Source organism: Saimiri boliviensis, chromosome Y, assembly GCF_048565385.1.
Source record: "Saimiri boliviensis isolate mSaiBol1 chromosome Y, mSaiBol1.pri, whole genome shotgun sequence".
Lineage (NCBI taxonomy): Eukaryota > Metazoa > Chordata > Mammalia > Primates > Cebidae > Saimiri > Saimiri boliviensis.
This window is the reverse complement of record NC_133471.1, coordinates 12,921,906-12,936,489: the sequence shown is the minus strand read 5'-3', so window position 1 is coordinate 12,936,489 and position 14,584 is coordinate 12,921,906. Positions and strand designations below refer to the sequence as shown.

Below are 14,584 nucleotides of genomic sequence, written 5' to 3'. Positions count from 1 at the left end.
TCTATTTTTGACAACTAACCATCAGAATTTACCCACCTAGTGTCTGAAAGCATTTTGGCAACTCCTATGAAACTTCAGATAGGAGGATTTGAGACATATGGAGTGTAATTTGTGGAAGAGTTAGGTAATGCCCTGATTCATAGAGAAACACTATCAAAAAGATTTTTGAAATTTGGAAGACATTCTACCCTTAATATTTTTTGTTTCTAATTATGAATACTATCATAAACAATATTTAATAAAAATGAATTATTTTTGGAAAAAAAAAAAAAAAACATAGTGAAACCCTGTGTCTACTAAAAATACAAAAAACTAGCTGGGCATGTTGGCACGTGCCTGTAATCCCAGCTACTTAGGAGGCTGAGGCAGGAAAATTGCCTGAGCCCAGGAGGCAGAGGTTGTGGTGAGCCGAGGTCGCGCCCTTGCACTCCAGCCTGGGTAACGAGAGCGAAACTCCGTCTCAAAAAAAAAAAAAAAAAAAAAAAAAAGGTAGTCTGTCCCTTAGCAGAGCTCAAGCACTGTACTGGGAGATTCACTGCTCCCTGTAGAGTACTATGCAGGAACATTTAAGTCTGCTCTAGCTGTAGCCACAATCATCTTTTCCCCTGGGTGCTGTCTTAGGGAGATTAGAGTTTTATTTGTAAGCCCCTGACTGGGCTGTTGCCTTTCCTTCAGAGATTCCCTGCCCAGTGAGAAGGAATCTAGAGAGCCACTTTTAAACTCTTCAGTGAGTTTCATGTAGTCCAAACTTCCTGGCAGCTTTTTTAACACTGTAAAGGGAAAACCACCTACTCAAGTCTCAGTAGTGGCAGTCACTCCTCCCCTTACCAAGTTAAATAATCCCAAGTCAGCTTCAGACTTCTGGGCTGGCAGTGAGATCTTCAAGCCAATTGGTCTTAACTTGCTGGGCTCCATAAGAGTGCAACCCACTAAGAGATACTACTTGGCTGTATGGATTCAGCCTCCTCAGGGGAGTGAACAGTTATATCTGGCTGTTGTTCCAAGTGTCACTGAGGAACAACAAGAACAAAAAATCTGCAGCTAGCTTGATGTCTGGTCATGCAGCCTGACAGGTTTGTGCTTGAAACCCAGGGTCATGGTGGTGTAAGCACACTATGAAAATTCTTGGTCTGTGAGTTGCAAAGACTGTAGAAAGTGCAGTATCTGGGCTGGATATCACAATCCTTCCTGGCTTCCCTTGGCTAGGGAATGGATTTCCCAGCAATTCCTGGGCTAGGCAACACCCCACCCTGCTTCTACTTGCTCTCTGTGAGCTGTATCAATTGACTAAGTGGTTCCTATGAGATGAACTGTGTACCTCAGTTGAAAATACAGAAATCACCAACCCCCACCCCCACATCCACCATCACCCTTCTGCATTGCTCTTGCTGGAAGCTGCAGAACAGAGTTATCCCTATTGATTATCCTGCTAAATTTCACTTCTTACTTGAAGTAAAATTACCAGAAGTTTTACTTAGTATATCTAAGAATGAAAAAAAAAGGAACAATGAAAAATATTTTATCAAAGAGATATGTGTCTTAAAATTTGAATCAGAGGTAGTGGAATCTTTTGGGAAAGGTAAAGAAAAACTAACAGACCAAAAACATGTTATTTCACATTTTGGCTCATCTTTGAAGAAGGACATTTAAAAAGCAAAGGCTTCAGAATTCTAATCTGTGTCGAGTATTCAGCATTCAAATTATGTAGTGAAGGGGGAATTGGTGTATTTTTTCAATTCTAGTTTATACTCTAGAAATTCCTGCTGCTGCCTTGACATCTGTAAAGGAATCCCTTGGTTTAAGGGTATCTCTAAATATTCAACATATTGTTTAATTAGGTGGAGATACTCTCTCATTGTAGAAACTATGAATTTAAGAAAAATAACATAGTAAAATAAATGTAACAATATGTACTAGCATTTCTTTTAATTTTTACAAAGTAGAGATTAGAATATATTTTCTAAGTGTTTCTTTTTTGGAACAATACACAAACACATTATTTGGCAACAACCTAATAATAGTAATAAAATAATAATGACCTAACACCAACAAAATAATGCTCACTGACACATCTCATCAGGGAAAAGCAAATAAAAAGGTCAATGTGATAACACTGAACATCTATAAAACTGCAAACATCTCTTTAAATGCAATTAAAATTGTGAAAAGAAATTTAATTATCTGCTGACAAAATGCACAATTATGTAGTAATTTTAAAATATACTACTCTTTTTCTGCCACAGTTTTGGTAGTTTTTTATCCAACATCAAACATGGTCTCACCATATAGGATAAAAATGGCACTCAGGAATTTAGATAACTGCTTTGAAAACTCACATCTAAGAAAAAACCACATACAATTAGGTGTAGCTACATTTATAATAGCCAAATACTTCAAGAAATGGGGATGCCCTTCAATAGTAAAAAAAAAAAAAATCTAGGAACACTAATGAAATAAAAGACTATTTAACAAGAGAAAGAGAGTAACCTGTGAAGTTATGCCAAGTCATGGATGCATCTAATATACATAAAGCTAAGTGAATAAAGTCAACCTGAAGAGATCTCATATTGCATCATCCAATTTCTATGACATTATAAAGAAGAAAAATCTACAGAGATGGTAAACGGACCTGTGATATACAGTGGTTTGTAATGGGGCAGGAAGTAAGTCAAATAAGGGACCAGGGTAAAGGAAAAGGGAACAAAGAGGCCAGGTGAAAGTGGACTCTCTCTAGTTGGTAAGATCATGCTGGGTGTCTGGAAAAGTCAGCAGTGTGTATCACCAGCATGAATTGAAAGCTAGGAGCACCTTTCCTTACCTGGCCACCAGATGTCCTGATGCCACTGTCTCTCCTGGATCGGACCAGAACAGAGAAGGCACACTATTCTCATTGTGGATGCAGACCCAACCCCAAAGCCAAGGTCACTCCTGAGTGGGTTCCAAAGAGAAAGCTCTATCAGATGCCAACCAACACTTCCTTGTGCATCAGCAACTCGGTGCATGGGTTTTGTTGGTCCACTCTTGCACCCTCTCATGGCAGGTGATGTCTCTAATCCCACCACTTTGGGAGACTGAGAAGGGTAGATCACGATAATCCAATTTAAAGGTAAAAACCTGTATACATACCTCACCAAGGATAGATATGGATGGAAAACAGGCACCTCAAACACTGCTTGCTGAGTCCTCAATGCTTCTGTTGAAGGCTGAGGCTCGAAGTCATCCCCTCAGGAGTAGTGGTAGCTTCCAGAGTGACAGTGGCTCCATAGACCATCTGCACATACCCCAGCTACCAGATTCAACTGATATCCTGTCTCAGCCTCCAGAGTAGCTGGTACTACAAATGTGTGTCACCAAACCTGGTTAATTTTTTGTATTTTTAGTATAGATAAGGTTTCATCATACTGGCCAGTCGTGTCAAACTCCTGACCTCATGATTTACCATTTTCAGTCTCCCAAAATGGTGGGATTAGAGATGTCACCTATCATGCCCAGCCCTAGAGTACGTTTTTTATAATTGATTTTCTGTGGCCCAACACATGTATGCTTTTTTTAGCAGCAATCTTAGAATAATGAGAAAAGTGATAATAACCAAAAAGGCCATATTGAAGAGATCACATATTGTATGGTCCCATTTTTATGACATTATTGAAAGCTCTACAGAGATGGTAAATAGACCTGTGATGTGCCATAATTTAGAGGGGGTAGGAAATGAGTTGAATAGGAAAATAGGATGATAAAAAGGGTATAAATGGGCCAGGTGGAGTGGAATCTCCCTGGTTGGTGAGATTATGCTCAGTCTGGAAGAGCCAGGAGTGCATAGGACCAGCAAGAATAAAAAGGTTTTTAGTCACTTTAGGGTAGATGGGTCTTCTTTCATCATACATGCAGGTATTGCAGGGCCAGTTCTGAGGAACTTTTTGTTGTATGTGGTAAAGAAGACACATAACATAGCATCTACCAACTGCAACATTTGTAGGAGTATAGTTCAGTGGCATTACGTATGCTCACATTTTTTTCAGCCATCTCTGCCATTTCACCTTCCTGCCAGCAATGCATAGAGTTTCTAGTTTCTTTACATACTCTTCAACATTTCTGTTAAAAACTGACATTCTAGTGGTTTTGAAGTGGTAATCTCATTATGGTTTAGATATTTATTTACCAAAAGGCTAGTGATGCCAAACATCTTTGAATGTGCTTTTTGGCATTTAATTTATCAATAATTTCATGCCTGTGACACTGAATGCACAGGAAACAAAAAATATGTAGATGAACTTCATCAATCCTAAGGAGTTTCATGAATCAAAAGACACTATCAGTATAGTGAAAAGAAAACCAACAGCACAGAACAAAATATTTTCAAGTCATATATATGATAAGGGTCTAGTATCCAGAATATAGAAGAAACACTTGCAGCTCAATAACCAAAAGGAAAGCAATCCAATTAAGAAAAAATAGGCAGAAGAGTTGAAAAGACTTTTCTCCAAACATTCACAAATGGCACATGAAAAGATGCTCAACATAACTAACCTTGGGGAAATGCAAATCAAAGCCACAATAAGATACTACCTCACAACCATTGTAATAGTCATTATTATTTTATGAAACTTAAACTATCAATGGCTTGATATGGAAATGGAGAAATGTAAATGTAGAATGGTACAGATTCTGTGGGAAACAGTTTAATGTTTATGCAAAAAGCTGAACATAGAATTACCATACACATTAGCAAATGCACTCTCAGATACATACACATATGTAAACTAGGTATTCGCACAAAAGCATGTATGCATGTATTCATAGAAGCATTATTCACAATATCTAAAAGGTGAAAACAAACGAGACATCTACCAACAAAAAATAATAAAAAACAAAAGTAGTATATCCGTTCATTCATATAATATTCAGCTGTAAAAAGGATGGAGACTCTAACTACAATATGGAGGAGCTTCAAAACTATTGTGTTTAAAGAAGCTGAAAACAAAATGTCACATACTTTATAAAATTTTCTTTATATAAATATCCAAAATCAGTAAATCCTTAGAGACAAAAAACAAATTACTCTTTTACAAGGGTCAGAAGAGGACAGATTTGGTAGTAGCTCCTTAACAGGTAAAGGATTTCCTTTTAGGATGATAGAAATAATTCAGAAGCAAGCAGCAGTAGTTGCTCAAAAATGTGTATGTACTAAATGTCATTGAATTATACATTTCAAAAAGTTAATTTAATATTATAAGAATTTTTTTCTCAATTAAAAAAATTATCTTATCCAAAGTATTTCCTCAGCAGAACGATCTTTCTTTCCACGATGTGCCCATTGCCTGAAATTCCTGTCTTTCGACAGTCAGGAAGTGCCTTGTGGTCTTGAAAACCACATTATGGGTATATACTCCAGCCACACTGTCCACTAGCTCCTAGACCTGTTACTGGTGAGCAGTATCTGAGTTACTGGCAGCACATGAACCCAGGTCTTTAGAGACATCATTCTTGCCTCTTCAGAAGATAGAATTCAACTGACGGGCATAAAGCAGAAAAAGAGACTGAGGGAAGTTACAAACCAGGGGTGGATGTTTATTACAAAACTTTAGAGCAGGAAAGAATGGAAAATGCACTAGGAAGTGATTGAAGTGAGGAACTTGAAGAACAAATGAAACCATTAACCTTCATCCAGGAACATTATAGGCTGGTTCACCACCAGCGTCTGTGCACCCTTTTCCATGATTCTTCCCTTGTCATAGACTGTTTGCATACAAGTGCCATTTTTACCATCTGGAAGTGACCATGAGGAGTGTGTTTAAGATGCTGTACACATGCCTTTCTGAGGCTATCTTTCCTTTCCCGGTGGAATGATATGAAAAGACCATATACCACCATTTTGTCTCTTAATGTGCATGCCTCAGTTCACTTGCCTAATACTTGAGATTTTATTGGAAGCCCATTTTGCTTCTCCCTGGAATCTGCCTGCATTTAATTAACACTTTAATGTTAACAGCTGTGGATCAGTGGGAGCTTGTCTCTCCCTGGCTTCAGCTGCTGAGTTATCAGTTTCAAAGAAGAAACCAGATAACTGTCCAATCATCCCCTGATGGCCTGGCATTCCTGGTGCGTGGGTGGCAAGAACCATCTCCTGATCCACTCATGCTTATGTGACTACCTATGACAGCTCCAGTGGCTATTTACAGCTCCAGGTTATTTTTTCTCTGCTATCTTCACAGACACTCATTAATCAGCAATGCCTCCTCTGTATTTACAAGGTCTTCTAAATCTTTGCTGTAATCCAGAACTCAGCACATAATATTCATGGGTAGCTATATTTCAACAAAGGAAAATTAGCATTGTCTGCACACCATACATGCAGGTGTCTTGCTCAGGTGAATTCACAGCAACTCTGCAAGGTACGGGCAGTATGATATGCAGAGCAGAAAGCCAGGATCAGGTCACTGAGTGACTCATCTTCAATTGCACAGCTTGTAAGTGGCTTCTTCCTTATCTTCCAGCCCACAGCCAGTTCTCCAAGTGTCATTTAGAAAAACTATGTGAGTCACATAAATATCTGTCCAGGCTACACTCATACTTACTTCTATTGATGAAGTTAATATCTGTCTCTGGGTGCAATGGGTGACAAGATGCACCCAGTCATCTTTCTCTTATAAAGACCCATTGTACGTACTTAACATCAATCAGGACTGACTCATTTTTCTAAACCCTTTCATACCTAGGATGTTTAGAGGGTAATGTTTACACACAGGTCACAGAAGGCAAATTTAGAGATGATATCAGAAGAAGAAGCCATCTGGAGAACAAGCTGCTGCTTCCAAATGTAAAGAGAGGGCAGTATGGAAAGAAGTTATTGCCCTGCAGTGTGGAGACAAGAGATTATCATGACTAAATCAGGGGAAGAAGAGGGAAAGCAGGTAATGGATCAAAAACTAAGGACAAGAGTCAGTGGTTCCTTAGCAAGGTCAATGCATACCTACCGTGACATGATGTGGCCACTGTACACTTAGGAGTAAACTATGAAAAATAAAGACAATTTCATAGACTACAGACATAAAAAAAATGTTTATGACAGCCTTATGCATAATGATCCAAGACCAGTAGTTGCCCAAATCTCATCCACAGAAGTGTGAACTAGCTGTGGCACATCCACACCATGGCATGTGGCTTAGCATGAAAAGAAATGGACTATTGAAGTGCACACAACAGGGTGACTCTCAAAGTAGCTATACTGAATTTAAGAAGCCAGGTCAGAGAAAAACAGAAAGATTGAAGCACATGCCATATTTAAATAAATTTTCATTAAATTCAGTGCACCATTAAAGATAGAAGTAGATCTGTGGTCTTAGGGTGGCCAGGGAGAGATTGGTATGGGTGGGAAGAAGTTATGTTTTTGTGACTTTTATTATGGTTGTGGCCTTGCAGTGGATAAAACAGTCACATGGAGAAAACCATTATTTTATTTTAATTTACATATGTGCAGTTTACTGTATGCCAATCCAATGTCAAATAACTTGTTTTCAAAGAAAAAACAATGTTTTGTTTTATAGAAAGAATAATAATTCTCAGGTGAGAGGAAGAATGGACAGGGGACATAAGGGTGGGAAAAATAAGAAGGGTTAGCACAGCCACGTGGAGAGGTAAGCAAGCCCCAGGGGACAGGGTGGCTATAGGAGCCTCTGTCCGAGCCTCTCAGTTCCAGTGCTATATGGCAAAGTGAGCCCATCCGTAAGATGTGGATTTTCTCACAATCTAGCTGTTTCAGCCATCAGAGCATGTGACTGGAGGACTGCTACCCCTTTTCTCATATGAATCCAGTAATTCTGTCCTTACTGAGCACCTACCTAGAACCAATGTGGTTTCAGTTTCCAGATGGGGGAGATGCCAACATACTTGGGATCTAGTTCTGGTGACCCCAAAATGGACACAGGCCTCTAGGGAGGAGCACAGCTCATTTGTGGTACAATCAAGATTGCAAAGTACACAAGGTGACACAGAATTCAGGCCAGCCAGCCCAGGCCATGTGAACCTGGCTCACCACTCATGGCCTTCAGCCTCCCTTTGTGAGAAAGGAAGCATTACAACCATCAATTTCAACAGCCTTTCTAAGCTTTCACAGGACAAAACAAGTTTGAATTCTGTGACCTCAAATTCTGCTGTCATTCAGGACCTGACACAGCTTTAGTGCCACCGACTGGAGTCAGAGTCTGCAACTGAATTCCTCCTGCTTGTGCAGAAGGATGTGTCACGTGACCTCAGCCTACACTTGTGGCTGGTTCACACAGCACTTGATCATCAGCCCTTAATGGCTTCCACTTTTACCTCTAACCAAACTTTACCAAGATGTCCCTGGGGTGAAAGCTGTCACTACCTTCCTTTCTGTTTGACTTTCCAGATACTATCTCAGAACACATTTTATTTTCAAAGACAAGCTACTGTAGATCTAAACAGCCTTGGGTTGACATTTAGGAAAGCTATGGATTGAGAAGGAAGGTTACTTTCTGCTCTGAATTTATGGGACTGTAAAACAAGCATTAAAATAGCCTTGAGCTCAGACACTGTACATGCCTGGGGGAAAAAAAAAAAAAAAAAAAAAAAAAAAAAAAGGCTTACATAGTACTCCGTCGTGCACACCAGAGTGAGTGACCACCTAATACAGTAACTAGTGGCCCAGGAACTTCATAGGTCAAAGTGACCTTTATGTCTCCTTGTCTGCTTTCTGCTATTTCTCCCTTCATGCAGAACCTTATATACCCTCTGTGATAGAGAAAAAATTGTTCAAGTGCTAATATGGACATTCTGGTTCTATCATAGTAGACCAATGGGTTTCATATTCTCTCTCTAAGACAAAGATAAAGAGAAACACATTTGCACAATGTCCACAGCTGTATGGTCAGCATGCAGGTGGAAGGAGACCATCATGATGCCCATGCAGCAGCAAGGAACAAGAAGGTGAAGATTTCTGCAAATAAATCAGGGAAGCTGAGGGATTCTCTCATTTCAGCATCATTTGTAATTGCACATAGGTAAATATGAGTGTACAAAAGTTTTTTAAAAGCAGAAAATGAAAAACAAGTATGATCAAACAGACAATTCACATCTAGAAAAATGAGTCTTTAAGTTTCTTCTTAGTTCTGGGCCCACAGCTTCCTCTATTCAGGGAAGAGCCAGAAGCTATGGACACACTAGTCCCAGGGAACAATAAAATGTTGCTTCCATAAAAAGTAACACAATACAGAAAGATAAGAAAATTCAGAGTTTACAAAAGACATCCTGAATTTCTCTTAAAGAGTATAGCTCTAACTCTAAAGAAATGAAAGACAGAAATTAAGAATATTTTTATTGCATTTTAGGTTTTGGGGTATATGTGAAAAAAATGAAAGATTGTTGCATACGTGCACACATGGCAGTGTGATTTGCTGCCTTCCCCTTCTTCAACTATATCTGTCGTTTCTCCCCATGCTATCTCTCCCCAACTCCCCACCCTGAACTGTCCCTCCTCTATTTCCCCCCACATAACCCCAGCGTATAGTACTCCCCTCCCTGTGTCCATGTGTTCTCATTGTTCAACACCCGCCTGTGAGTGAGAACATGTGATGTTTGATTTTCTGCTGAGAATGATGGTTTCCAGGTTCATCCATGTCCCTACAAAGAACATGAACTCATCATTTTTGATGGCTGCATAATATTCCAAGGTCTATATGTGCCACATTTTCCCTGTCCAGTCTATCATCAATGGGCATTTGTGTTGTTTCCAGGTCTTTGCTATTGTAAACTGTGCTGCAATGAGCATTCGTGTGCATGTGTCCTTATAATAGAATGACTTATAATCCTTTGAATATATACCCAGTAATGGGATTGCTGGGTCAAATGGAAATATTTTTAAAAACACATATAACATTTACAAATTTTATAAAGAAAGAGATTAGCTGCCAGGTTTGATCCCAGAGATGCAATATCCAAATAGGACTTAAAATGTAAAGAGAACTGTAAACATGTAAGAAGAGACATCACAAAAGTTTACAACAAGGCTGAGAGATTTAAAAATACCTTGATTTTTAAGAGGAAAGGCTTAACAGCAACATCAGTTTAAAAGACCCATATCTAGAAACATTGGTTTAAAATTTCAGAGCATACACACACATACACACACACACACACACACACACACACACACACAAACACATAAAATAGGCTCTCTGTATAGATATACACATGAAAATTACATCTAGCTAAACAACTATTTTTACTGAATGTTAGCAAAAAGATACAATTTCTTTCAAGTCTGAAGGAAAAAGTTCTTTAACTCAAAATTCTATCTCTGCCAAATTGTTAATCAAATGTGAAGGCAGATTAAAGACATTAAAGAATAAGAATCAAGGAAGAAAGAATAAGACCTAGAACTCAGGAAGCACTGAAGCAAACCCAGGGAGGCAGTTGTGAGACCTCTGAAAATGACAGCTCCACCACAAGCCCAGAGAGATGTTGTTTGGATGGGAACAAAAAATGGAGGCTCCCAGCAGTGACTTTTTAAAAAAGAAAGGAGGAAAAACAGTTAGAAATTCCAAGAAAACAGAAAACTAACTATATATATATAAAATTCATAGTGCCAATATCCTTCCTACAAGAGTAAAGTCACTAGATTCTATTGTATTGGAACAACAAAATGGATATCTAAATATGCATTACTTACAATTACCTACAGCTACAAATGAAAACTAGGAAAGAAACTAAAATCGTGCTGTGTTTACCATGGGCTGAGGTTGGAGGACAGGTATGGAGTCTAAGAAGCTCAACTGTCCTCTGTTGCACCTAGTGTTAACAGGCAGTTTAGGAAACTAGAGTGAGACACATAGGGTGGTATCTCTTTCTATGTAATTCTTCCCTTTTATCAGAAGAAAATATATAAGGAATAATTTGGTGTTTCAGAGAGTTCAAAAAGTATCTCTGTTCTAGCTGTAATTGTTCCAGGTCTAATTAAACACCACATCTTAATCGTGGCCCTACTTACACACTTACACTCCCTCAAACAAGACACAAGTAGTCACAACATCCAGTTCGGAAACTCAAGGTGTCTCCAAAGCAGATTCACCTGAAGGCATCAGCAAAGGCAGCCAGAGATACAGTCATAGAGGCTTCTGCAGGGTGCATCATGAAGTCCAGCCTATCACCACAGACAAACTGCCCAGTCAGAAAGAAAACATTATTGAAGGACACCAGTGCTAGAGACATCAGCCACAATTCAGGTGCAGCCAGAAAGGGGTACAGCATGTTACTGCCAGCAGCTAGAAGGCTAAAGCCAGTGCCAGAGAAAATGTCGAGGAGGATGGCAGGATTATGGGCAGACCCATACTGGTACATCTCAGCACCCTCCAGGACACCCTCAGCATCCTCTAGGACACCCTCAGCACCCTCCAGGACACCTCCAGGAAGCTGCTACCCAACCCTGGTCCCTGATGTGGCATCTTTGCTGGTGGCTTCCGCATCCCTGGGGTCTGACACAATCCCAGCGTCAGGGCTGTGTCATCCCTATGCTCACTTCATGCCTTGGTCCCCATCTGAGGAAGAAGAGAAACTGAACAGGTGAGATGGTCCCACAGCCCATGGTTGACAGTACCTGTCAGTCAGTGACTTTCAGGTTATCTTGTCTCCAAGAAGTCCGGGCCCAAGCCCAGCTGCACCATGGTCCTTGAGTGCTCCCTGGGAACTGTGGAGACCCACTTTCTTGATGTCCCTCTGAAAATGGTCAGATGTGAGGGGAGGTTTTGTGGGACTCCCAGTCCCAGCCTAATTCCAAAAAGACATGAGCAGCCTGTTGACCAGAAAAGGCTGTCACCCCTGGACCACCAAAATATCTTTCTGTCTCTTGTCCTACCTATAGTCTGCACAGAATGAATAACAACACATAATTACTAATGCAGGACATTCCACATTCTGGTGATTGTACAGTCCTTCATATCAACTCACCAACACCTGCTCTGGTGACATGCCCCCTTGGCTCCAGCCCAAGACCTGACCCTGTCACAATGTGACCTCCATATGCAGAAGGACAGCCACAGCCCTACTTGAGCTAGTCCCAAGCCTCAGATCCTTGACCTCAGTGATCTTGCTTACAGAGAGTGAAGACCTGATCCTACCGATTGGTGGAGGGCTGTCCCTGTAACTACTGTGACTACCTAAGCCTGGTCCTTGTCAGAAATTATCTCCCCAAACACAAGGTGACTAGGGCCCTGTGGCACTCATCAGATCACTGAGGTCTGTCCACACACCCAGAGGTAACATGGGAATTACCTGAGGGCTGCAGGAAGTCGGGATCCCCTCCTTGCACTGGGGTCTTCTGGGCTTGTTCCAGGTGCTGGTGAAAGGCAGTTTTGAGCTGCTGATAAATAGCAAACCGGCTTCATAGCTGCTTAGCCATTGCTTCCTCTACAAGTTCTCCTGCTCCACAACATCAAAACTTTTAGCCCTGCTCCCAATCCCTGAGGCAAAGGAATCACAGAGGGTGATCTGAGAGCTCATTCCACTGAAAAAGGGAGCAGAAACCCAGGTTAACTTCTGCACCATCAGCAGATTTGGCACTTGGCACACTGGCAAATTGGAAAATGGAACATCTCCTGAGAACGTACTTGAGTATGCAGAGAGGGGTCATGACACCCAGGCTGCACTTCCCTGAGCTGTCCTGATCCCAAGCCAGACTATCTGTGCAGCTTCACTTACACATCCTCTCAGGGAAGTCATTCCAGGGTCTCATGGGACAGCATGCCAAGGGCCACCCTGAATCCTTAGAGGGTCAGGGCCTATGAAAATGTGAACCTTTCTCATCGTACCCTGCAAAGCCACTGTGCAGTCAGAGAACATCTTACCCTCAGTTGCCCCCAAAGCAGACCCACACAGTGGGGAATGCACCATTCTCTTTCTTGGGGTGACCCTAAGCGCCATCCCCTGATGACAGCAAAGAGAACGGAGAGAGCCAGCTAATTGGACGGGACATAGAAGTCTGTGAAGGAAGTAACAAGAACCTTAAAGTAACATTTTTTGGAATATGTGATGAAATTATGTGCTTAATAAAATTAGATGTCTGAGTACTTACAATGTTTATCTTTAAAAATACCTTATGTTATGTGCATTTTATGTGTACAACATGATACTATGAGATACATATGGACATTTTTAAAAGTTACTATACTGAAGCAAATTCACATATTTGTTATCTCATGTAGTCACTACTACAGTTTGGATATTTGACTTTACAAACTTAATGTTGAAATTTGATCCAGAGTTTTGGAGGTGGGGTTAAGTGGGAGATGTGTGAGTTATGAGGTGGATCCCTTGTGAAGGGCTTGGTGACACTTTTGTGGTAATGAGGAAATTCTTCCTCTATTAGCATTTGAGAGCTCATTAACAACAACAACAGCAACAAAAGCCTGGCACCACCCTCTGTTGCATATAAGTGAGGTTATGCAATATTTTTCTTTGTGTGTCTGGCTTATTCTACTTAGCATAATTCTCTCAAAGCTCTTCTATGTTGTGGAAAATGGCCAGACCTTACCTGTTTAGGGCTAAATAATATTGCATTGTGTTGGACACTTAGTTTGTTTCCATATCTTAGCTAACGTAAATAATTCTTCAATGAACATTAGAGTGTAGATATCGCTATAGGGTGGTAATATTTTATTATTATATGCCTAATATCAATTTCCATAATGGCTACACCAATCTACATTACCAACAACAACATAAAAGAGTTTCATTTTTTCTACACCCTAGCTAACATTTGTGAACTTTTGAGTTTTTTATAATAGCCATCCCTCAGCTCTAGCAAACCTAGGAATATTGCCAAGTCCCCTATTTAAGAGATCATGAAAGAAATATCCTAACAGTGCGGCAGTGAGTTAGGTAATGTCCCATAGTACCTCTGATTTATCTGTAACTGATAATATGAAGCTTAATATTTTTTTTCATACTTGTTGCCCATTTTAAAAATATGTTCCTTGGAGAAATGTCTATTCCAAGTTTTTGCTCATTTTTATTTTTTTTTCTACTATTGAATTTTACAAGTTCTTTATAAACTGTAATTCATCATTTAACCTCATTTTTTTCTTTCATTCTTTGCTGTTGTCTACATTTAAATTTTTAGCAATTACTGTTTTTCTGTAGTGACAAACTTTAATTCTTTTGTCTTTTTTGTTGGCATAGTTGCTGTAGTGTGTTTTTTTTCTTTTCTTTTAATGGCTCTTTTAATATTCACATAAAACATTTTATATTTATTAATCAGCTAAGCTTTTGATAACTTTTGACCTGTTAAAAAACTCTATAGACTGTTACATTCCTTCCAATTGTTTTTGATGTTACACGTGAAATCTTTTAATATAGCATCTTCATTGAATACTTGTTGTTAACAAGTCTTTTGCTGAATGATTTTAAGCTCTTCTATGTTTTAAAATCTATTTTCCCTTACTGATTTTAGAATCCCCTTTATTTCTTGAATTCTGAGAGTTTGATTATTACTTGTTTTGTGGTCGTTTTATTGGGTGTTAATTTTTTAGGTAGTCTATGGCTTTTCTGAACCTGTATATTTACATCTTTTTCA

The 14,584-nt window shown here is 39.7% G+C and overlaps 1 pseudogene; it reads right to left on the bottom strand.

The window, feature by feature from the left end:
• LOC141583073 (heat shock transcription factor, Y-linked-like) overlaps positions 1-11,355 on the bottom strand; it is a 55,364-nt pseudogene extending 44,009 nt beyond the window's left edge.
• Between the last annotated feature and the right edge of the window lie 3,229 nt (positions 11,356-14,584).